The sequence below is a fragment of the Zea mays genome, chromosome 6 (genome assembly GCF_902167145.1).
Source record: "Zea mays cultivar B73 chromosome 6, Zm-B73-REFERENCE-NAM-5.0, whole genome shotgun sequence".
Lineage (NCBI taxonomy): Eukaryota > Viridiplantae > Streptophyta > Magnoliopsida > Poales > Poaceae > Zea > Zea mays.
Genome location: NC_050101.1, coordinates 35189206 through 35215781, shown reverse-complemented (window position 1 = coordinate 35215781; position 26576 = coordinate 35189206). Strand labels below are relative to the sequence as shown.

General features: G+C 42.6%; 1 long non-coding RNA gene across 1 annotated transcript; it reads right to left on the bottom strand.

Annotated features, from left to right (window-relative positions):
- Positions 1 to 10867: 10867 nt before the first annotated feature.
- Positions 10868 to 11374, bottom strand: LOC103629184 (uncharacterized). The gene is made up of 3 exons (XR_554200.2): positions 11243 to 11374; positions 11029 to 11154; positions 10868 to 10917 (listed from the first exon to the last, which is right to left on the bottom strand). It is a non-coding gene; the product is annotated as an uncharacterized lncRNA (long non-coding RNA).
- Between the last annotated feature and the right edge of the window lie 15202 nt (positions 11375 to 26576).

The following is a 26576-nucleotide window of genomic DNA, read 5'->3' as shown; positions in this document are numbered from 1 at the left end:
CCTCTCTAATAAATCCAGCCGCGACCAAGCGAGCTAACTCGACGCGAATGGCCTCTCTCTTGTCGGGCGTGAAGCGACGTAGTTTTTGCCGAATCGGTCTTGCCTAGGGATAGACCTTCAGTTTGTGCTCGGCCAGTTCTCTTGGGACTCCCGGCATATCCCCAGGTTGCCATGCGAATACATCTCGGTTATCTTGCAGGAACTGGACGAGCGCGCTTTCCTATTTGTCGTCTAGGCTGGAGCTGATGATGGCAGTCTTGCGTTCATCAGCGAACCCCAGGTTGATCCTTTTAGTTTCTTCAGTCGGCCGCATAGAGGTCGCGGCCTGAGCTTCATTTGCCGGTACTGCAAGGTCCTCCTCAGGCTTAGAGTTCGCCTGTGTTGAAGAAATTGTCGACGGCTTGGTGGTGAGGGCCGCTTGGATGGCCACTCGGAAACACTCTGCGGCGCCTTGGAAGTCGGCGCGCACAGTTATGATTCCTTGTGGTCCTGGCATCTTCAGTATCATGTACGTGTAATGAGGAATGGCCATGAATTTGGCCAATCCCGGCCTCCCGATGATGGCGTTGTACTCGCAATTGAAGTTCGCCACTTCGAACCTCAGGAACTCGGTTCTGTAGTTCTCCGGAGTTCCGAAGGTGACGGGCATGTAGATGTGGCCCAGCGGATATTCCCCCTCAGTCGGCACGATGCCGAAGAAGGGAGTATCCGACTCGTGGAGCTCTTTGAGGTGAACTCCCAAGCCTTGGAGTGTCCGGGGGAAGGTGACGTTGATGCTGCTCCCCCCGTCCACCAACACCTTCTTCACCCTGCTCTCTCGGATCACCGGATCGACGAGGAGCGGGTATTTGCCTGGGTGGTCGAAGTTGAGCCATTGATCCGCCCGGGTGAAAGTGATCGGGTGCTCTGACCACCGGTACGGGGCGGGAGGACCGGTGGTCGCCACCAGTATCTGGCGATCGTTGAGCTTTTGTTGTCTTCTGTTCTCCTGCGACCCGTGTCCGCCGAAGATGACGTTGACCTCCCTGTCAACGCGTGGGAAAGCTCCTCCCCCTCCCTCCTCCTGCTGCTGGGGTTGTCATGGTTCTTCTGGTCCTCCCCTCGGCGGAGGAGGAGGTAGAGGTTGGAAGGGTCGGCCGTGCCCAACGGAATGCTTGAAGTCCCGGCAGTTCCGAAGAGTGTGGCACATGTCCTTGTGGTACGAGCACTGGGCGTCGAGGATGTCGTCCAGCGTGCGCTCGCCTCCGCGAGGTCCTCCCCGGGCGCGAGAGGCTGGTGGTCCGGCGGCGTGTACTTCTTCGCGAGGTCTCTTCTCCCAGCGTTTGTCGGGCTGCTGGTTCGCGTCGCGTCGTGGTGCTGCCGGTGCGGGCTTCGCTCCTCCGATGAGGTCCTGGGCTCGCTCGTCGGCGGTGATGTAGAGGTCGGCTTCCCGAAATAGCTCCTCAGAGGTAGTCGGCGCCTTCTGTAATATGGCTCGGACGAAAGCCGAGTCGTTGGATCCTCTGTAGAAGTCCTCGATCACGACCGCCTCCGTGACCTCAGGGATATGATTTCTCATGGTCTGGAACCTTTTAAGGTACGACCGGAGAGTTTTGTCCCCCCGGCGCTTGATGGATTTGAGGTCCCACGGTTGCGCCGGTTTGTCGGAGAGGGACTGGAAGTTGGCGGTGAAGCGTCGACTGAAGTCGCCCCAGTCGTCGATGCAGTGTCGGGGTAGATGTCGCAGCCATTGCAGCGCGTCTTGCCCGAGGACAATGGGTAAGTACGCGGTCATCACGTCTTTGGACGCCCCGGCAGCTCGAGCAGCGGTGGTGTAGACGGCTAGCCAGCCCCCTGGATCCTGCTTAGGTTCATATTTGTCGACATTGGATACCTTGAAGTTAGGAGGCCATTGGATGGCCCTAAGGCGTGGAGTAAGAGCAGACACTCCACACGTGTCCTCCTGTCGTCGTGGATGATGTCTGTCCCGAGGAGGGGAGTAGTTGTTGTGGTTCCTCGACCGTCCCCGGGTGGTACCGCCAGTCGAGGCCGTTGCCGACTCAGTTCTGGTGGCCTGGCCCTGAGCTGGGATGTCATGATCCCTGTTGTACTCCTCCCGGCGGCGGATCTCGTTCTCGTGCCGTCGTTCACGCGAAGCATTGATGGAGCTTCGCGCGTCTCGGCGACTGTAGATGGCATGTCGTAGATCGTTCGGCGGGTGAGCAAGCGGTAAAAGATGGTTGGCTGCCTGGGTGAACAGTCGTCGGTAGCCCTCGGCGTCGGGAGTCCGAGGGAGTCCATCAGCTATCCAAGCTAATACTCCTCCAACTTCGCTCGACGTGTTCATGGCTCGGGCGAAGTCGGGATTCAGGTTGCGCCCAAAGAATGGATTCTCCCGGCGTTGCCTTGCATCTTGCTCGGCTTGTTCCTGAGCCCGGCGGCGATCACGTCGTCGAGAGTTCCTTCATTCTCTGAAGACTCGTTCCTCCGGAGTTTCTCCTATCTCCGAGACCTCGTCCCGCGAGACAGGTTGCTCCGGATCCCGTTCTCCGGCCGCGTGATGTCGTCGAACGTTCCTGCGCCGGTTTCTCCGTCGGCAGGATTCTCGTTGAGGTGGTTCTTCTTCGGGTGCGGTTGGCTCGTCGTCGGAGACGGGAGGCGACTCCACTCTCCCGATGAAGAGGACGTCGGGATAGAATGGTGCTGCTGTCGTGGCGACCTTCTTTCCGTTCTCCTTTGAGGGCGGAGGAACGGAAAGAACAATTTGCTTCCCCTTGGTCTCCTTCTTCGTCGCGATTTGTGTCCATTCTTTCGCCGGGGAAGTAGACAGTGGAGTCCTCCGGTTCAGCGGGCTCTCGGCCCCTGACTTTCTGAAGGCGATTTTTTCCCGGAGAACTTCTCCGATATCTTCGGAGTTTGTTGGAGGAGACTTCTTTTCCGGCGGATCTGCAATGCGGTGTAGAGTTCCCTCTTCATCTGCTACGGATGAGATTGTTCCGAAGCAGAATACGAATCCGGGACGGAGGGTGATCTTGCTGTGGAAGGTGACAGCCATTGAGCTAGCTTGGATCGTCGACACACCCCCTACCTGGCGCGCCAGCTGTCGGTGTTTTGGGTCCGACCGCACACCCGGGGTTGCCCCTCAAGGTGTTTTTAGGAGTAGGACGGTGTCGACGACTGTAGCAAAATGGTTCGTGCCAGATGCACGAGGGACAGTGGACAATGTTTACAGGTTCGGGCCGCTTAGAGACGCGTAATACCCTACGTCCTAGTGAGTATGCTTGGTGGATGAGGTTACAAGGTAGCTCTCTGAATTGAGAGTGCAGAGAGTTGAGGTGGGTGGCTGAGTAATAGGGTCGATCGTTCTGAAGGGGTGCCCCCTAGGCCTTATATACTCGACCGTGGGGCGATACACGTGGATATGATAACAATGTGTAGCTAAAAGATAGTGAACTGTTTTAGTTTATCTCCCTATAGTTCTGCCTACCTATCCTCGCATGGCTCCGTTGCATGGGGGCTCCAGCGCGGGAAAGTCGGATCTCTGTTGTGGTCGCTCGCTCGACGTTGTGGGCCGTCCGGGCTTGCACTAATCCGGCCTCATGTCGATCTGCTTTGCTGATTGTCTCTCCCCAGGCCCACGAAAGAATGACCTTACGATTTATTGGGCCCTTGGGCCTTTCGTGAGGTCTTTTACTTCTTCTAGTGGACCCGAGGGATATCTGTCCCCCACAACCATGTATAGATAATTATGCAATTTGGTATACTGCGTAAAAATCTGTTACCAGTTGCATGCAAATGAATTTATGATGAAAATAATGTGCAATAAAAGGAAATGAATTGCACACATAGAAACAAAAAATCGTATTTAATGTTTTATTTCCTTCATAAATATAAGATCCCTCCAACAGCCATGCAGCTAAACACATTAGATCTAATTTATGATATATACTGATACAAATTATACTACATGGTGTAAGTATTTATGCAATTCGTTACACCACGTAAAAAATCTGGCATGTTGTTCACTGGTGGTAGCATCTTCGGGTTGGAGCGTAATAACCTTAAGTTTTGAGCATAAAATCCCTCAATTATAAGTGTATATACTGAGCCAATGTGAGAGGTTGATAGCTCTAGTAGGTTGTTATTACGATCCTATTTTTATGGCAGATCCGAAAAACATGGCAGCCGCATGCATGCGGTTATACAGATCCAAAAATTATGGCAAAATGCATGCATGAGTCAAACACGTTCACTTGCGTGCGCATAAATTTAGGAAAAATATGTGTGACAATTTTTATTTTAAATGCTTTATTTTCTCCATAAATTTAGGATCGCTGCAACAGCTATGCAGCTAGACTCGTAATGACCATTTTATGATATATACTGATACTAAATATGCTACACTGTGTAGATAAATATGCAATTCGATATAGTGCGTAAAAATCTGTTACCAGCTGCATGCACATGAATTTATGATGAAAAGAGTATGCAATGAAAGGAAATGAATTGCATGCATAGAAACAAAAAATCGCATTTAATGTTTTATTTCCTTCATAAATATACGATCCCTCCAACAGCCATGCAGCTAAACGCATTAGAACTAGTTTATGATGTATACCGAAACAAATTATACTACACAGTGTAGGTATTTATGCAAATCCTTACACTGCGTAAAAAATCTGGCATGTTGTTCACTGGTGGACGCATCTCCGGGTGGAGCGTAAAAACCTTAAGTCTTGAGCATAAATTCCTCAATTATAAGAGTAAATATCGAGTCAATGAGATGTTGATAGCTCTAGTAGGTTGTTATTACGATCCTATTTTTATGACAGATCCGAAAAACATGGCAGCCGCATGCATGCGGTTTCTATTTTTATACAGATCCAAAAATTATGGCAAAATCGTGGGAGTTTCCATTGCATGCGCGTAAATTACGAACAACATAAATCAAGGAATTGCCTTTCCAATGTGCATGCAGTAAACTGATATACGAACTCCGTGTTCAAGCATAAAATTGTACAATTTTTAGCATAAATAATACATGTGGTAGGCATAAAACACAATAATCGAAAAGAAAACTGCGTCGGATCGAAGGATGTCACGCGCGATCATCGCTGCGCGCATCTCACGCCTTCTGTGACGCCGCTCGCTCGAACATCGCGCCTCATGCGTCGCCGTCGCTACTCGCACGTCGACGGACGTCGCTTGCTCGCTGGCCTTGGAAGTGCCGCCTCCTCGGGGCTTCAGCGATGTCGCCGCTTGCCCGCACAAGGGCCCCGCTGTCGCTCGCCCTCTAGATCTAGGAGCCGCCGCCACTGACCTGGGAACCGCCGCCACTACTCCGGATCGAGGAACCTCCGCCACCGCGCGTCGAGGTAATGGAGTTGCAGCCACCGGCCTAGGAACCGTCGCCACCGCACAAGGGCACTGTCGTCGCTCGCCCTCTAGATCGGGAGCCGCCGCCGCCGGCCTGGGAACCGCCGCCACCGCATGTCGAGGTCGGGGAGCCGCGGCCACCGCAGCCACTGGCCGGGGGTCCACTACCGCGCGCGCTATCGGGCAAGCGCCGTCGCTAATGAATCGAGATGGGGTGTGAAAAATTGATCCCTAGCACTACGGATTTTTCTTTTATAGACGTCTGGACCTGGTCCGGCTCGACCGGATTGCACTGTTTGGCCTGGGCTTCCTCTGGTTATTGGAAGCCCAGGGCTCCTAATATACAATATATATATAGAGGGAAGAGGTAATGGAAGCCCCAGCCAAGAGGCCGATCGGGTCGCGTTCGGCCCACTGGACGCTAGCTTGCGTCAGCCATGCATAGGATAGCAACGTATCCCGGCTGAGACGCTGCAACCGATATACGCACGCATAAAGATATGTGGAAATGTGCATAACTCATGCATAAATGGAAAAGTTTCTGCCACGAATCACGGGAACGAATATTTGCATGTGCATGCCGGTTTACGATTGCATAACGCTGTGAGACATAATAGCGTAAACCATGCAACATTTAAAAATCTCCCACCGGTTTGAGATAAGGAAAGATGTGCGCGTAAATAAAGGCGTTGTTACGGGTGGAAACAAATACAAGGTTAGCTCGTCCACGTTCGCTCGTCCACGTCTTTATCTCAGGTATTGGCGGCGGTTAGCGGCGGCAGAAGTTAGAGGTACGGCCGGCGGCGAGAAAATGTCCAGCACCGGAGCTGGCGATGACATGCCACCTGTAGCATCTGTAAATACGCCAGCAGGTACGTCTATTTCAATGGACATGAATCCTGTAGCGTATGTGATCGCCCCATACACAGAGGGTGTCTCCGTTACTCCGCCGACAGTATTGAGGGCACCTGGACATATTGATGAGCACACAAAAACGGCAGATGTGGTCGGCGCAGAGAAGCACATCCCCATGAGACATATTGGGCCGCATGAACAGGACACACCTCATATTCTTCAAAGCCATGTAAGTTCTCCCAAATATGATACTCTTATTCTCTTACATACTTCTTTGTAATGTTGTACATATACCATGTTAAATTTAGACGCTATTGAATAGTAAATGTTAAATTTCTGTGCGCAGCCGGACAATATTGATATAAGATTGATACCTAAAGTCGGTATGGCATTTAGTAACGTGGACGAGGCGTATAATTTTTATAGTCAATATGCATACGAGGTTGGATTTCCGTTGAAGAAATATAGGGAGCGGAAGAATTGCAAATGGTTGAACTGTTCAATGGAAGGAAAGAATGCTGAAAGGGTAGCTGGAAATCCAAGGATACGTAACACATGTTCGAAACGAACACAGTGCAAGGCTGGGATGAAACTTAAAAAAAATCTATGATGATGCTAAAGAGAATGTTATTTCCGTTCGGATTGATCTGGTAAACTATGAGCATAATCATGAATTTTTGAAGAAAGATACAGAAAAAGGGCAATTGCAATGCAACAAAACACATGATCGTGAATATATGGAGTTCCTTAGTGCGATGCAAGAAAGCAGGATTCCACAACATTGCATTATGGATTTTGTTACAGAAATGCATGGTGGCCCAGAAAACGTTCCAATAACCGTGCAGGACATGAGTAACCTGTAAGTGTATTATGCATTGACAATGATTGTATTTTATATTACAGAAACAATCGTAATGTGTTGAGTTAGATATAGTGCATAATCATTACATTTTTTAACAGGAAAAAAGCATGGCAAAGGGAAAGAAATGCAAATGATGTGTCAAAGCTGTTATTTTTTTCATTATGCAAGAAAGATAATCCACAATTGTTTTCAGACTTTCAACTGGACAAAGAAGGGAAAATTTTAAGCATATTTTGGTCCCATGCTAGCCAGCAAGCCGAGTACATTGATTTTGGTGATGCAGTTACATTTGATACTACACATAAGACTAATATGTACGATAAGCCATTAGGCATGTTTGTTGGCTCGAACCACCACCTACAATGCACAATATTTGGGTTTGCTTTACTAGGAGACGAGACAATTGATACATTCGAGTGGGTCTTCAATACGTTCAAAACATGCATGGGATGTGACGGATCACGAGTGATGTTGACAGGTATGTTGTAATAAATGGCTCGTAATTATTATGGCACGTACTATATGATATCATATTGGCTTGCATAATGTTATGTAAATTTATCTATTTCAGATCAAGACCCTGCTATGCCAATCGCACTAGGCAGAGTATTTCCAAACACAATACATCGATTGTGTTTGTGGCATGTGCAAAACAGATATATGCCCCACTTGAATGAATTGTATGCAAGATTTGAGGAGATGGATTTCAAAACAAGGTTCCAATCTATAATACATCATCCATTGAATGAAATGGAGTTCGAGGCTGCCTGGCAAATGATGCTAGATGATTTCCAGCTACACGAGAACAACACCCTTGCCAGATTATATGAAATACGCAAAGATTGGGTACCTGCATTTTTCAAAGGAGACTATTGTGGTCTTATGGTCTCTACACAACGAAGCGAGAGCATGAACAAGTTGGTGAAGAATGCCCACGTGGATGCAAACACACCGCTTCATCAATTTGCAAAGCAAATGATGAAGCTCCTGCATAGTAGGAAGATGAAAGAGGCCAAAGAGGCACTAGGATGCATGGTAAGTGAAAAAAATAAACATATGTTTTATGCTATTAAAAACAAAACGGTATTAATACTATATTGTGTAATTTGCAGGGTCAAAAGGATACAACTACATTGTATATGTTTGAAATAAGAGTTGCAAGGGCATACACTAGAGCTGTGATGACAAGGTTCCAGGAGACAGTAAAATATGCAACTGCATACCGAATAGACCGTGATACAAAGGGTGATGAACATGATTGGGTGGTGAAACATACTACAAGATCAAATAAAATTGTTTGGGGTCAACACCAATTCAAAATAAGGGCTGATGTGGATGCCGGAAAGTATTCATGTGAGTGCAATCATTGGGAGCATACAGGTATGTTATACTAAACGATTATTTCTATATAAAATTCTAAATTATTACGAATACATAGCTGTTTGCGATTAATATATGACATAATGTATGTTTAATCAATTATAGGTCTATTTTGTGTTCATCTTGTACGCGCTTTCATGCATCTACAAATTGAAAGGATCCCGGGTGAGTATATTTTGCAACGATACACATACTTCGCGCATCAAGATGTGGCTTTTTCAAGAGACGATAGGAATTTGAAAGGAAAAGATGGTGAAACTAGATCATATAGACAGAAGATGTTGCTTAAAAAAGCAATGAAAGTAGTACACCATGCGAGTCTGTCTAAAGCTGGGAATGATAAAGCCCTAGAGATGATGGATGAATTATTAGGGTTATTGATGCGTGTGGAGCCTGATATAGGTACTGGTGAGAGTTGTGGCACAAGTTCTTGCGATGACATCCAGGTACGCACATCGTGTTGTTATGAATTTTGCATAATTACTTGTCGATAATGATCCATGTTTGTAATGATGATATAGGTCGAAGCGTATGAAACAGATGAAATGGCTATAGACAACTTACGCAAATTAGATGATGGGAACGAGGTATGGAACAAATCTTTATAATGTATTACATATGCTGCTCTATAACATTTGTGTCTTCACTGGACTTTGCTTTATTTCACAGGAAATTTTAATGGGGTCTAATACAAATGAATGCAATACTAAGGATGGTCAATGTAATATGCTGATATTAACATTGGAACATAACACTGACATTCGGCTGGTTGATAGTAGTTCTACGGATGTGGAAGCTAGAAAGGTAATAACATTGCTACAATATATGATGACATACGTGAATATAAAAACTGACTTAATATCTTTGTTTTGTAGAAACTTGAATTTTATATGGAAGGTGTAAACTTAGCAAGACCAGATAAGGCCAAGCCTAAGGGAAGAACAATAAAAAGTAGTGAGCAACAAGTTTTTAAATTGGGTGCGAAAGGAGCTAAGAAGATGAGCAGGAAGTGCTAGAAATGTGGCATAGCTGATGGTCACAACAGTCGTACGTGTTTAACTGTCGAGGATAATAGGGTTCGATTGGCTAACCTATCTGGACGTAAGCGAGGACGGCCTCCTGGTTCAAGGAACAAAATCATAGCTGCAGCCCCACAATGGAATGAGACATCAACGTCGAAAAAACGAACGGTGGATGTCGGAGATGATGATTCATCTGGTAGAGAGTAGAAGACCATAAGATACAAATATTTCCTTATGTAAATGAGATTCCTGTGTTTATTTGACAAATTCCAGAAAGTATCATAAATATACTTGCAAACTGGCATAAACGTATGTGTAATTTGTCATAAGCTATTAATAGGTCTGCAGCAAACTGAGTGTACATAGACTTAGCATACATGTATGTGAAAAAATGCATAACACTGCGTTGTGTAATGCATAAGATGGTTAGACTATGAACCATGACTGTACAAAAAATGAGCCTGTTTCCAGTATATAACGCTGATAATTGTATCATACACTTGAGACAAAACTAGAATAATGTATATGCATAGAATGATGACTATTGTATCATAAGTGTATGGGCAAACATGCATAAGACCCACAATAATTATATCGTAAACTTCGGACAAAACAGGCATACTTCGAGGTTATTGACAGCACAATATTGTACAGGAATCTGGCAGAATCAAATGCAAGAAACACACATTACTATCAAACACATTTGGTACAATATTCCAGTTTAGAGGTTAGCTGATCCCCAAAGTTGTCATTGACATAGACTAAGAAACGTCTACGGTCTTTGCCCATATTATACACACATGACTGATCTGAAGTTTAGGGAACCATTGTATACAAAATTTATTACATGTCCAAACTAAACTACATCCTTTAGACCTTGAATCTTTGGATGTCTTCGAGCAGCGATAATGCTTTGTTCTTCGGGTGGAATGTGATATAATGCAGCGCAAGAGACCGTATCTCACTGGTGTTGCCCTGAAATACAAAAACATTGAGTTAGTTATACCTCTGTTCCATATGTTGCCTTGTGCCAACTATTGAATTAACTGGTAAATTTGTATGTACTGCTTCTATGTCTGACCGCAAAGATCCTTCGTCGCATTTATAAAATAGAATGTAACCCATAACATAAAACCCACAGTCATTGGATCCTGCTGCCATGTTAGGACAATTTGGGCACAAGTCAATTGTGAAGTTACGAAATTTGGGAAAGCATGTCATGGGCCGTACATGTTGTATTGCTTTGTTTAATCTACTCATAATAACCTTAGCCCATGGTAACTTTCTGCCACCTGAGCCCAAATGTGCAAAATGATAGTCCTTCCATGTAGTTCCATCAAGTGTTGGCCCATATGGGTTGGAATCTAAAATATGAATGCACTTCTTGACCTTATTGACAACATACAATGTCCAATGCCCCCTGCTTACCATGGGGACCATGATCTGACCGTGTAAAAAAAGCATAAAATGAACAGTGTAAATTACAAAAGCATAACAATGTGATATGTTCCATTTAAAAGAAAATATGTTTGGATTATGAAATACGATTGTTACCGCTTTGCATTGGTCCAATTCATCTGTCTCAGGCAATGAATTGTCTAGAAGTGTGTGGAGTACAGATTCATCAAAAGGTTGAGGGTTGCGACTGTGTCGTTCCTGTTCCTCAAAGTTGAGTAGTGACTGCAATAAACGATATAAATGGAGTGAGTATACTTGGGTTCATCTAATTTGTATAAGAATATGGTGTATGTATGTTACGATAATTTACCCCAACATTAACATCAAGAATCAAACTGTTCGAACTCATGGAAGTCTGCTGATTTTTTGCATCATCAATAACACATTGGATGAAACACTGCATGAATACATTGTCGAGACACTTCCCATCGGCAAAAGATTCATATATATCAGAACATGTCGCTGAATATTCACCATAATCTATTATGGTCCTGGGGAATTTTTTATATCAATTAGAGAGGTCGCGTAAAACTACCAGCATATAAACAGATTTTGATTTAGTATGTACTTCATACCTGCTGATGTCAGATTGCATACCACACAAATATTCGCGTAGAGCTAACACAGTTTGCATCTCCGAATCAAGAGAAGCCTGGCCAACCTGTGGAGTGTTTGTAGATGGATCGGTTTCAACAGAAACCTAAAAATATATATATGAAAATATACATAAAAATCTGTGAACAATTTTGACAACTATAAAGAAAATAAAAATTACTGAGCTGACATAAAGTGGAATAAATGTATGTGGAATCAAGTGTCATAAACTGGCATAAAATTAATGAGCTGACATTACTGATACAAATCAAGAGTCATAAATATGCTTGCAAACTGCATAAATGTATGTGTAATTTATCATAAGCAGCTAACAGTTATGTAAAAACTGAATGCGCATCTACTTAGCATACATGTATGTGCAAATATGCATAACACTGATTTGTATGATGCATAACCTAGTTAGACTGTGAAGCATGACTGTACAAAATCTGTGAACAGTTTTGACAACTACAAAGAAAATGTAAATTACTGAGCTGACATGTTCAGATGGAGTCTGATCAAAGCATGGACCACTGTCGGGCAAGTCTGTTTATGCCGCTTGTTGTACGCCGCCAGTAGACTAACAATCATGTTATAAATGGATTACAAATTTAGTAAACTACTAATAATAATATAGAAAAACCACGAGGGGGTTTACTCATACCTTGATTTGCGGAGTCGCATCAAATATCGGCGCGTCAGGATCCATATGTGGTGTTGCTTTAGGAGTGACGTTTGTATTGGTCGGCATGTTCTTGCCACCGTCACCATGTTTACCCTGAAAAAATTGTAATGGTTATATGCTATTTAAAGAAAACGATGAATACAACCCTAGAATGAAAAATACAATTAATAAGAAAAACATTACCACTGTGGTTGTAGGTGTTTTGTTCTGTTTCGTTATATTTGTATGAACCAGTGGATCAATATCAGCTTCATCGGGGCAACTTTCTAATAGTACACGAATATGCTGTTGCCTTAACAGTAATTCATGTACCTGTGTGTCTGTAAACTGCGTATCCTGCTGGGAAACTGAAGTAGACATATCGGGTACAGTTGTGGGGGCCGGACACGTACATCCTTCTGTACGTGTCATGTAAACAAAAAAACATTGTTTAAAATAATGGCATCAAAACGATATCGACAAATAATTGCATAACTTTTTTATATTGACGTAAAGACATTAAACTGACTAACCAGCTGTCTGGGGAAGAATATCATCTGATTTTGAAGTTGTTTTCTGCACATCATAACCATCTTCGTTGTCCCCCGACTCAGCACGAAGGACCTCATCAATTAACTCGCCAAAAACATCAGATAGATTGTATTGCTTCTCAACAATCTGCTGAAGAGTCTGTTTAATAACTGAACACGCCTTACCAACCTCCGTATCAAAATGTGACAACTTCTCTATGAAACCCAGGCGGTGGCGGGATGGAAGCTGATTCAACTTGCTTGATATCAAATCCCTGATGAGCCGGAGTTCGATGTGAATTGAGTGCTGTCCAGATGGGTCAGGACGAGGTACATCAAAAGTGTTTGTCCTGGTCTTATGCTGTTGTAAATTGAAAATTATTAAGTAAATATATAGCATATCACTGAATATTATGTTGAAATTCTATGACAAAAAATATATAAATAGAATCATGCCTTGAATTGTGCTTCAACGGGTGGTACAGCTGTGTAGCAGGTCTCTGTGGAGCTTCGAAACTAAAAAAAGGCGTGAAAGATGGAGTAAAACTTATACAAACATATTAAATTGATAAATGAGATTCATATGTTTAATGGACAATGCAAAAAAGCATCACAAATATGCTTACAAACGGGCATAAAGGTATGTGAACGTTATCATATGCAAGTAAAAAATTGATTGACACATAAAAAAATACCGAACAATGTCCAAATGCTTCTTCTCCTTTGCGTATCTTGCCCTTGTCAGCTCTTGTCAGGGCTTGAATAATATTCCTATCAAAATATTTGATTCGTGGTGTTCCACGTTTGTTCTGGGGTGCCGCTGAGTCATGAAGATGATCCAAATAATACAACTGCAAAAATCATAACATGAGTCATTATGAGACATAACAAAAGCATAATCTACGTGTATATGGATTTTGCATACAAGATTATAGGTACATATAACAGACAAAAAAAGGATATGCTTACAAGAATGACTATGGAACATCCGTAGATGGTTGTAGAAACGTTCGTAACGCTCCTAGTATGCCACTTCTTGGCAGCTTGACATAAATCATTGAAAGTAAGCTGGCATCAGTCCATCTGGTGGAAACGATCCATCTCCTCGGTTAAAAGAACCTCATGGTTGGTTATTCCCTAGCTGGCAGTAGGGAACAACAACCTATTGAACAATATCAAGAAAAAGGATCTGATGCTTAAATCATCGTAAGACCCTTTCCTCAGACGATCTTGAAGAGCTGAACCCCAAAATCTTCTTTCGATAAACCAAGTTCAGCTCTTAAATTGTTGGCAGCAACAGCTTCATCGATGCCCAATGCAGTTCCTCCACCAGCATTCGGTAACCCCAAAATTAGGTGCACCGTATCCTTTGTAATTTTCAGCTCCTTCCCTGGTCCGGCTCGAATTGTCATGTCATTGTGGTCGAGCTTTTCCATCAGCCAAGCTAAATGTGATCTGCTGCCGAGTGCGTCCAGTCTCATATCAAGAATACTGGAAAATCCCCTCCGTGCAATTGCTTGGCGCTGTCTGTCATTTAATATCTGGATGCTTACTAATACATCTTGGGGGTTGCATGTCACGTTAAGCCTCTGCTGAAAAAAAGTATACAATGAATATCGTAAACATTTACATCTGCATAATCGCAACTCAATGTTTAACTCAAACATCAACACAACATGATTTCACGCATAAAATGATATATTGCCATAGACCATAAATCTCTAACCTGTCGGGGGGGGGGGGCACTACTTTCCTCCGCTTTGTGACTACCTTCTTCAAGACTTACCCAGGACTGTCGTCCAAGTTACGCTTCTTGGATAATGGCATAAAGTCATCATCCTCATTAGCAGCCTGCCTTGTTTCGGGTCTAAAAGTCTCCGCCGGAACACGGGGTATGTCAACGCTAAAGCACTCTTGAGTAGATTGGATTATAATCCGTTTTGGATTAGAAGGAGGTCGGTCTACGTTCTTCATGTCTGATGTTCCTGCCAAATAAAACAACACATATACATAAAATACGTAAATGATCAAAAAAAGATAAGCGCAAGTCAATTCAGTTCAGTTCATGACCATGCATTCCATTAGATCCCAACAAATCATGCAACATCACTACTAAATTGTAAATTGCATAATTCTATCAACAAAGCAGCATAACACAATATTGTAAATTGCATAAACGTGTGAGACTAAATGGATCAAAAAAACTGCTCATATGCGACATCCAATTAATGTATAACCTGGTTATTTCGTGTGTGCTGACCCAAATTGAACAGCAAGATGTTTATGGCATAACATATTGATGTATGTATCATACTTCTGTCAACAAAGCAGCATAAACAGAGTATTGTAAACTGCATAAACGTGTGAGAGATTGCATAGTATAAATTTGTATCTCCGTTTAACTATAAATTTATGCTGAATTGGTTTTTGATAAATCAAGCAGTTGGCAAAATAATAAGGTGAAACCTATTTACGATTCATATTGTAAGAGTTAAAGGTTGATGACTTACCGGAGTGTGGATGGGCCTGGAGGGCGGCTGAATTCGAGACCCCTCTGCAGGGGACAACCCAAGGCGACGCGCGACTGTGTCGAATGCATAGGGGACTCGACGTTGGGGACGGAGCTCGCGACGGCGTAGGGGACTCGACGTTCGGCCGCCGCGGTGGAGAAGATCAAGGTCTCGGTCTCTAAGGAGTAGAAGAACGAAGGGGCGGCACAACCGCCTCCGCGATTCAGGGTCCCTTCCCAGAGACGAAGAACAAGGCCACAGCGTATATGCGGCGGAGAAGGCGAGTCCGGGTCTCTGCGGTGGTGAAGGAGAATGCGACGACGGTGGAACGACGGGGGGAGAATCTCTGTGTATTCGGCGGGCGCGGTGGACAAGAAGCTCACGGCGGCGATTAGTCTAGGGTTCAACGGGCGCGGAGGAGAAGCAGCATACGGCGACGGATTTGGCTAGGGTTCGGCCGCCGCGAGAGTTACGGGAGAGATGAGCTGAAAAAATGAGTGCTCGATTCCTTGATTCGTGGGCCCGATAGACGTAAGCTGCCCAGATTGCGGGGACACGATCTTTTCGTGGGCCTGGATACCGCGAAACATGCGCACACCAAAAGAGTGTAAACAGTAACAAGATTGAGCATAACGCGTAGTTATAATTGAAGTAACTAGGTGGTACAGTCAGCAAAAAAAAGCGTGCGCACCGGTCAGCGCACCTGGTCGGTTTCTGGTCGGGGCTTCCATTAGTTAGAGAGAGCCCAGGGCTCTAAATACTATATATATATATATACTAGGTGTGTGCCCGTGCGTTGCAACGGGAATATATAATACCATTGATAACTTATGTACGTTGGGGATGAGCATCAACACATATCTGACCGGATTTTCTTCTTCCTTGGGGATCTGGAGAAAAGCCTGTTCGGAAGCCAAACATGTTAAGACCTGATCATGTGCTGCCCTTGTGTCTCTGATCAGCACACTGTTCGACGCTTTGTATGAGTCTTGTTAATTTGCATGCCTCGTGCATAGTCTCTCAACCATCAATTCACTATGGTATACAGAATCCGTGTGACAGACATTATCAAATTCACATAAATTATTTTAAAGAGTCAATATAGAGTTTTATATGATAGAGAAATACATGTGGATTAAAAAATGCTAAACAAAAGATCTAAAATATAAAAGTTCGATCAAGTTGCATAAAATGTACAATTTTTCCAACTGCTTCTGCATTTGGAAGTCCACCTTTCTATGTTATCTTTGCTATTTCTGACTTAATAGAATCCAAATAGTATTGAACACTAAGAAAAATACAAAATGATATGGAGTTGTGTTGACTGAAAAACATATGTATGTAGCATTTGGAAAAAAATACACTTTAAGTATTCAAGTACCAGATAATGCTAGGCAAGGGATTAATGCCACAGAGCAAAGTACAAAATCCATGACGAGATATTTCATAATAGATTTTAAAAAAAGGAGGCTTTTGCTTAATATATGATGCCTTAATCTCAAAATGTGTATCTGTGATATTGAACAGGTCACCACCAATGCCTACACAAGTTGACTGCCCCAAACCTACAGCTGTTGTTTGAAACACTCGTCAACAGAAATCAGACATGCATTAACCAAACATAGTCAGGTGCTCGTGTGTTGCCACGACTCACAAATTATTAATCTATATTTTTGCATAATTTTAGATTTTTTACCGTTTAAATGTGAGAGAGGAGAGAGAGGTGAATGGAATAGTAGAGATAAGATATATAAGAAATAGGGATATGCACCAAGAACATAAACACAAATTAATAAGCATATTCTTGCCCCCTCAAGTTAAAATCATGCATCAATAGTACGTCAACAATACAAATCCGATGTGCACACTACAGAACAGGAATGTAGGCATTAACTTAATAAAAAAGTAATGTGCTAGTATTAGTATTACCTTCTAGGGTTGAGTCTTCCTCAACACCCTTGTATGCCTAAGAAGTGTATGTGTCTCTGCTTTGCCATACAAATTAAAAACTATCAAAAAGTATTTATACAAAATTGTAATAGATATAGATACGTAGATAATATCTTTAAGCAGTGTACATATGTAGATACTTTCATGAATTCAAATATACTATGAAAGGATGAATGAATTCACATCCAATAAAATCAATATCAACAACATACGTAAAAAAACTATCGGAAAACATCTCAACACGATAAACATCATGCGTTGGACATTACATTCTCCACAGAGAGGAGAAAACCCCAACTGAAAAAACGAGTCTGTTTATACACATCAGCATATGACTCCTGTGATCTAACAGCCCTACGGGTGCTCTAAAAACCTAACAAAAACTTAGATCCAACGAAGCACACAGGGTCTGTAAAAAATCCGGAGGAAAAAAGGCACTTCCGCATCGCCAAGGTCGCCTTTCCAAACTTCAGCATGGTCCAAACGATGGTAGGAAACTAAAGATCATATACTGATGTAACACCAGTGAAAAACAATACAGTGAAAGCAAACGTGCCAGATTTTTGTTTGCCAAACTCTCCCTTCAGATCCTTCTTTTGGTGAGGATGATCTTAGGGTTTGGGAGATGAAGGTGGCTGCTGTCAACTGTTGTGTCCATTTCTTTAGACAAACTTGGATGAGGTTGTACCTGAGAGATCGAGTTCCAAATAACATCAGAAGTTTAAAAAGTTAAAACACAGATCATTCTGAAAAGGGCAATCCGTAGAAGAAACGATCCGACCTTGACACACTCACTCATGATGAGGTGTGTGTCAATCTGTAGAAGGGCAATGTGTAGAAGAAATTACGAGGTGTGGGTGTCACAACGAGAAGCTACCAGTGCATCTAACCTCATAGCTGAAGAGCAGACTGGCAATCAACATCGATATTGCAAGAACAACAAACTTCTGCCCAACACATGCTCGACTTCCAGAACCAAATGGAAGAAATGATTCGGCCTTGGTACACTCACTGAAAATATTTATCGTAGTTGATCCTTTAGGTGCTCCTAATATTTCTACGGTAAGGAAACAAAGCAAGAGATTAATCACCAAGAATCTTGCAAAAAGGCAAGAGAATGGTAAAGGCCTATCAATTGTGTGACTAATCCAACAATAATGAAAACATGGAAGATAGTCAGTATTCAAAATGGTGTTACAAATGGCCTGCTGCTTATATATTCAATAATACAGTTTCATGCCATAAATGAAATTTCTACCAACAGAGTGAAGTGTAAAAAGAATTGGGAGTGAGAGCAGACCTCCAAGATCAATGTCCCTTTTAAGGAACCGATGAGGATTAAACTGGTCAGCATCATCACCCCAAACAGAAGCATCCATTTGCACGAGATGCAGAGGAACTATTAATATTGATCGCGCTGGCACAGTGACACCTGAACCAAGAGTCAAATCTGCACTCAAGGAAAATGAAATCCAAAGTGAGTCAGAATGGAAAACATACGACAATTAAAACAGGCCTACAAGTGACACACAGGTTTCTCTTGCATCTAGATGTACAGAGTACAGACCAATCAAAATCAGAACATACCCTGTCTGGAGCCAAAAAAGAGGATTAATGAAGTTTAATAGCATAGATGATTGAATGTTTACAAAATCAGACTCGAGATATTTACTTGCAGGATTCTTTCACAGCCATTGCTGTTGACCCCCTTTTTGCCAATAACTCGCCCATTTTCCCTGGAGGCACATCTAAGACTGATAGGATATCAGCTTCATGAACATAAACATCAGCCTCAATGTCATCTATCACAAACATGGAAAAACAATCAGTGCAAACACTGCAATGTCAACATACTGATTAAATTAAAATTATTTGGTCAAAGAACTAATAGATGCAATGTAAACACATTCATGCCATGAACATGAGGATTATATCTAGGACCGAATTAGGCATTCAAAAGTTACATGATATAAAACTCTGGCCCTACAATGTCAATTATGGTTGTTCAAAACCAATTTTGTCAACCCCATGAAAATGTTATTTGATTCATCAGCCTTCTCCTTTGCTGCAGCTATTTGATGTCAGCGTCATGTAGATTGCTAAACACAACAAGCAGTTTACCCGCATTACAATAACAGTCATGCATTTCACATTTTCTGGAAGCCTTGAAAGAAAAGGTAAAATGGATTTAGTACGTGGCAACCTTCTTAATTTCAAAAATAAGTGTAGAAAATCTTATATATACTGACAAGGGACATGACGAAGAGGTGACCAATCTGCAAACTGGTTGTCGTTTAAGCAAAAGCACCTGCAGTGCAGCTCATTGCAAACTGCCAGACGCCATAAAGATACTTTTATTAACTGTCCCATCATTTTCTCATAGATATTAAGAAGGAAGCAGACAACATCTGTGGCAACTCGAACCATCATATCAGACAAGGGCCTAATTGTCCAAAAGTTAGGGTCCTGGAATCGATCAATTAATATTATTTGTCAGCTTTTCTCAAGAAGACATGCTTTCAAAACAACAGAATAACTAATGGTAAGACGCTATCAGAGAAACTAAACACATTGTTATCACCTCGAACTGGAGAGGAGAGAGCTCTCATGTCTGGCGGCAAAGTCGCTTCCGGAGCTTGCGGAGCTTGTGCTTGTTCATCTTACACTTGTGCTGAGCATAGCTGCCTCGCGAACTACTTGCGACTGTCAAAAGAACAAATAGGGTCAACGATTGAACATCAAACAACAGAATACACGAGAAAAAGAAGACATGGAAAATTTGTAGTTCTACACGCCTATTGTTGATGCACCATCGGTATTGCACGAATCAACTTGTGCTGATGCTAGTACGGCATCCAAAGTTGCAGTCTGCTTGTCCTTCATCTGATCTACATTGTCCTGTACCCCCTGCTGCCACATCCTAATCTGCACCTCGATCACCCTCTGCTCCTCCTATCTAAAACTCCCAACTCCAACCAAAATAGGTGAGCTTGGTATCTAGGTGCATAAATAGAAAAAATGGATTTTGCGTCTAGATGACAAGATGTAAAATGGATTTAGTACACAGGAAGCTCCTTAATTTCAAATAGAAGGGTAGAAAATTTTATATATACTGACCAGGGACAAGAGGAAGATGCGACCAAATTGCAAACTGGTTGTCATTTAATCAAAAGATAAAATGGATTTAGGCTATGGTGGGTGACCAATCATGTTTAATTTTGTCCAGTACGAAAGAAGCAACAAATTACCATCACATCATAATCTACAATTTGGTCGTTGAAATCAGTGACACTAAAAGGTTTTCATACAGGCTGTGGATGGGTGACCAATCCTCGTCGACCAGGACTCCATTCCTTCCTTGCACATCATGGATTGCAGAAATCTGTTGCTCATATGTAGACCCGAGATGCCCTCTCACTCTGTTTGATTTTGAATGCAGGGACTTATTTGGATGCAATTCTGAGTTTTGGAAGAGTACTATTGTTTTGTAAAATATTTTGGTTTTCGAGCACCATGAATTCTCTAGATGAAATTAAATTTATAGTTGTGAAAACACTCCATCCACTTGGAACTATAAGCCGTTCTAACTTTTGTTAGAGTCTAAGCATCTCAAATTCTAATCAAAACTATAAATGAAAGTATGAGGATTTATGACATCAAATATATATGTTATAAAATTATAATTATCTACAAATTTGATGATACATATTCGTTTTAATCAATGATATCATTTTATTATATAATCTTGATGTATGGTAAAAACTAATATTTGGCGAACTGCTATAGAGTTAATATTTTTTATATGGAATTAGACAATCTATTATTGGTAGGTGCCGCACCTTCTAACATCATTTGATTTGTAGCTACATATATGCAACCATTAGGAGTAATCTCCTCGTTGTCTTCTCTGAGACCTTGCGGCATGTTCTTGAACCCCAGCATCTCCATGCTTGGCGTTGCTACCTCCGCGTTGGTGTTCCCGAACAAATCATATAGTCCTGTCTTACATATTTTCCAAGCTCAATTTTCTGAATACCTAAATTCGCTAATGTCAGGTACTCGTGCCGCTCCTGTTTACACATGAATGAAAAAAACAATAAAATTTGCTTGCCTCTTTTCCTCCTAAATAGCGCTTGGATGGAGATATTTGGTACCTGAGAGGTAGGGCAGGGCGGCGTCGTTGGGGCGAGGCGAAGAGAAGCACCAGATGCTGGTGGTGGGAGAGGGATACCAGGAGGACAGGCGCAAGCCGCACAGCCCTGCTCCTCCTCGGGAGGAGCGCCTTTACTTGGGCGGACCGCGGAGGGCGGGCGGGCGGACTGAGGCGGTTGCGGCGTCGCGGAGCGTAGGGAGGCGGGGTTTGCGGCAGGCGAGCGAACGGATCGCGGCGGTCGGGCGGATCGCGGCAGTCGGTCGGGCGGATCGCGGCGGTTGTTGGCGGATTGCTCGGGTGGGCGGGAGGGCGGATCGCGGCCGTGCGCGGCAGTCGCGGCGGGAGGGCGGACGGGCACAGGAGGCGGGGGCAGTCTACAATAGTCTCTTAATAGTTAGTAGAGATATATATATATATATATATATATAGTGTCCGTTGACACAAGACATAGACATACGTACAATATCTTGTATATATTTGCATATGCCCAATAGTAAAGTCAACTGTTGACCGTATCGCCAATATCCAGTGCCGAATTCAGCTCCAGAATAAAAGGCAGCATTCAAAAGTAGCTAGCTACTTGCATTGCATGCGGGCGTACACGGCACATGGCGTGGGCCAAGGCCAAGGCCCAGTACGTACTGTACGTTGTGCGGCTCGCAACCAAGCAGCGCCAGCCAAGAGCCACCTTCTTCGCTCTCTGTATGGTATATATGGCCACGATCTATCTGCTTGTCGTGGAAGGAGTATTACATGTGTCATGTTTATGTACGTACGACAATAATGGGGAGTTTTTTGGGGTGTATATGAATATGTCTCTTTGCATATATCTATCCATTCGAGAGCCTAGCTCACAAAGGAAACAAAAGAGACTAATCCCGGGCCCGTTATATAGTGAACGTATCTAGTGCAAACCAACCACTCTGTGTAACCATGCAAACTTTTAATCTTAACCACATGATGTTAATCCAAGAGGCCGTACGGGAGAGTAGGAGGGGGATTTGAAAAAGTGTGATTAGCAACGGGTGGTTAAGTGTAAAATTATCCACGCCCCTGTATCTCTTGGATCAACATCATGTGGCCCTGATTAAAAGTTTGCACGGAGGAGTTGGTTTTCACCAGATGCGTTCCCCGTTATATATATAGGGTGCACTAAAAAAATGTAGTCTCAAGATGACCTTCGGAACAGTCCTATATATATATATATATATATATATATATATATATATATATATATATATATATATATATATATATATATATATATATATATATATATATATATATATATATATATATATATATATATATAGGCAACGTATCCTGTGTAAAAGGTTCTCCTGTGTAAACATGCTAAAACGCCTTAACAACCTTTGGATCCAGAATCAAAGGCTAATTTTAATCCCACCTAACCGCCACCGCACCAGATTACCAGGAGGGGGTTCTTTAGAAAAAAACACAAGATTATCAGGTGGGATTAAGATTAGCCTTTGATTCTGGATCCAAAGGTTGTTAAGACGTTTTAGCATGTTTACACAGGAGAACCTTTTACACAGGATACGTTGCCATATATATATATATATATATATATATATATATATAGAGAGAGAGAGAGAGAGAGAGAGGACTATATTATATTATTCATGTCATCAAGACAGGAGCAAATGGACACTATCAAAAGAGTTATGCATGCATGCATGATGATGAGGGTCAAATAGGAGTAGTAGACTGTTTCTGAACCAGTCGTCACATAGATGAAGATCGATGCATGGTGAGGAGGGTGAAATAGTAGCATAAATAGTACATACTATATAGATGGAGCGGAACGAAGTGGGGGTCATCGTGCATGAATGGATGTATAGGGACCATGATATCTAAAGAGAATATTTCTATTTTCTATAGTAAAAGTTGCGTAGCTACAAGCTCATTCAGCGTCGCCTTTTTAACGACATCTATCACATTCCTTTCCAACGATGACATTTCTTCTTCTTCTTCTTCTTCTTCTTCTTTTTAAGTCCTTCCCTTCAGATTCATTGTTTTGTTCCTTTAGCGAACAATGGATGGATAAGGATCCTTCGGTCCTTCCCTTCGACGGTCGCCTCCTCGTCCTTACTCCAACGCGCATCGCTACGACCACCGCTCCACCATCCGCATCTCATGGACCATCTCCGAGATGTCCCGCCTCGGCCTCCCCGGCGTGTCCTGGTTCATCATGAGCGACGACGACATTGTCTTCTTCCTAGTTCTGATTGCATCGTGACCACAAGGGAAGGCATCATCACGACTCGTGTCATCGCTTGTCGACATCGCGCCCATCCTGCATGTGACCAACAAGGTCGAGGCAAGCAACCCACAAGTAGCCTACCTATGTGAGTAGCAACAACATTCATTTTCGTTTTCAGATTGTTTGTTTCTTTTCCTTCTGCATCTATGTGTTCCTCCCAATCGATCAATGAGTCACTCAGTTTTGGCCTTCCTCTCCAAGACGTTTCTATGCCTTCAAGAATGTGCATCGCCTCAACCCCATCTAATGGCCTCCATCAACTGTAGTGTCCGCCAATTCAAAATTGCGCTGTTGCAGAGGCTCGACAGGGAAACGATCCCATTTAGGCGCCTCAAAAAGTTACTGATAAAGCCGATAGGTGTGTATCTTCACCCTTTATTCTATGTTTCTATTGTTATATACTCCACTTATTAGGCGGTCTACACATAAATAAATAACCATAAAATCATTACCCAACCAACTAATCAATGTATCCCTAGGGCTTAGCAGCTCATCCATCAATGTCTCCTATAAAAATTGAAGTCGATCAGTCAGTAAGCATCACTACCACCTTTCTTGCTAGAGTACCATTGGTATATGCATGTAGAAATTCTTGCTCTGTCCCAAATATAGTCATCGATGTTCTGCTCAAATTTTCCCAAGCTTGAATAGGTTTGTAGAGGATATTAGCAAACTCTAGATAGGTTTATTCATGGAACTCTCGGTCACCTGAGGTGCTCCTCAATTCTTTTGGCGATGTACCATCTAGAAAAAAAGAATGCTCAATTAGTATAACAGAACCGACTAGATTTAAAGTTGTAGAGTTTCTTTAGCACAATGGATAAGCATGGAAAGGATGCGATGTGAAACCATTAGACCTCTCTCTCAAGTTGATCAAGAGTTTGTAGGACCTTTTGGTGGTAGTTTCTCTCTGATTCAACCTTCGATTAAGTCGTCAAGACAAACAAAAAAAAGTCAAGTGGCCTAAATCACCCAACTAGACGCATAATGTACCAATACCAATGCAATAAGACGCTGCAAGGTCAATCTTTGTCGTTGGGCCTCAATGGCAGTCATTGACGTGATGGGCTGGTGGAGGTGATAGGCAAGGCAAGTGGGACATCTACGGTGATGGGCTGCACGCTCCACAGCCCCAGCCGTAAATGGGCCAATAATAGACACGAGGCCAGAACTCAAGCAAGATAGGGCGCCAGTTAGCCTAGTCGTTGTAGTTTGGCTGATCGCTTCGACTGAATGAAACGAGGAAATGATGGTACTTTTAAGTCGGAAATTAAACGACCAGCTGGGCTTGTCGATTTGACAGAGAGCATTTTGGCATGCTATTCCTGACCTGTCTTTAGCAGTAAGCATCCTTCCTCGCTGAGCCAACATGCATCCAGGTCAGTCGGAAGGACTTCATCGACCAAATTTTGTGTATGTGGTGGTGGAGGTGGGGCAAGTGGGACATCTACCTGATGGGCTGTACGCTTTACAGCCCAGCCGCAAATGGGCCAGTGGCCACCAAGGGCTAGACTCAAGCAAGATAGGTCACCAACAGTTAGCCTAGTTGTTGTAATTTGGCTTATCGCCACGACTGAACGAAATAAAGAAATGCTATCTGTTGGATTGGACTTAAGAGTTCAAACTTAAAGGTTAACATTAGTTTGAATTGGTGCTACTAACCTATAGAGGCTGAACTCTCTCTCTCATGACCAAAGATCTAGCTTTTAAGGAGCGAACCCTCATGCTCGATTGAGCTTATTCTTAAACTAGTCAGTTGCCCGTGCGTTGCGACGGCTCACAACAATACCCACGTAAACTATCCACTAAAAAGATCTCAAAATTTTCTATTGATTATCTTCGCTCTCCACATAATATTTTTTTATTTGACTAACTGATGTTGTTTTTTACTCCATCCAATATGTTTTGGTACAACACGACCAATGAAAGACGTATGAGCAATTAGAAAAGAGTTCACGACCATTGACTCAACAAACAAATATTATAGAATGACATAATTCTACCATACAAAGACCAAATAAGAGGAAATTTATGAGCTCAAGTAAAATGTTGGTATAATCTGGTCGTCCCACGATAAACTTTTACACTCATATGATCGTCCAAACAATTAGTATTTTTTTAAAAAATATTACGGTGTCTATAAAATTCCTACAAGAATGTCACTGCTCATCTGATGTAGCTACAATTATCTTGGCTATGGATTTATATATACTACGTTTGATGTGTTGATGCTTGAGAAGAAGCTTTGGCTTTGTATATCCTTTTCCTGTAGAAGCAGCTGGAAGCTGAAATCCTAGAGGTTCTTATGTACAAGTATAACCATTCATAATTTGCCACAGATACAGATCGCCCTTGTATATCCTTTTGTTGTAGGAGCAGCTGGAAGCTGAAATCCCAGAGGTTGTTGGGTACAAGTACAACCATTCATAATTTGCCACAGATACAGATTTGAGTGGACAAATTTGAAGGAAAAAAGATAACATGTTCATAAAAAAGAGATCATGCATATCCTAGATACATGCTAGATCATTATGCGATCTAGGTTGAAAACAAATACTTTGTTTATTGTCCAATATCCTTATAGGTCGATTATGTTATATGTTCAACAGCGGTAGGTTTTATCAAGCATATTTTTTGAAACTTTTGTGTTATTCCTCAATCATGCCTAGCAAATAATTCTACAACTGGTCTAAGAAAAATCTAGGTACACTATAAACAGGACATTTAAAACTATGACATGAGAACTAAAAACAAAGAATAGTTAATAGAAAATTACATGTTTACTGTCAAGGCTCCAGCTAACAGCATATATGCTCCTTATTTGTCCGCCTTCAGTGGATATCGATCCTATCTTATCTCCAATTTTGCCATCATATGTCAAACCCTTCTTATCAGAACTCACAATGATAAACTTACTACCATCAGAAGCACAGCAGATACAAGTAACAAAATTTGAGTG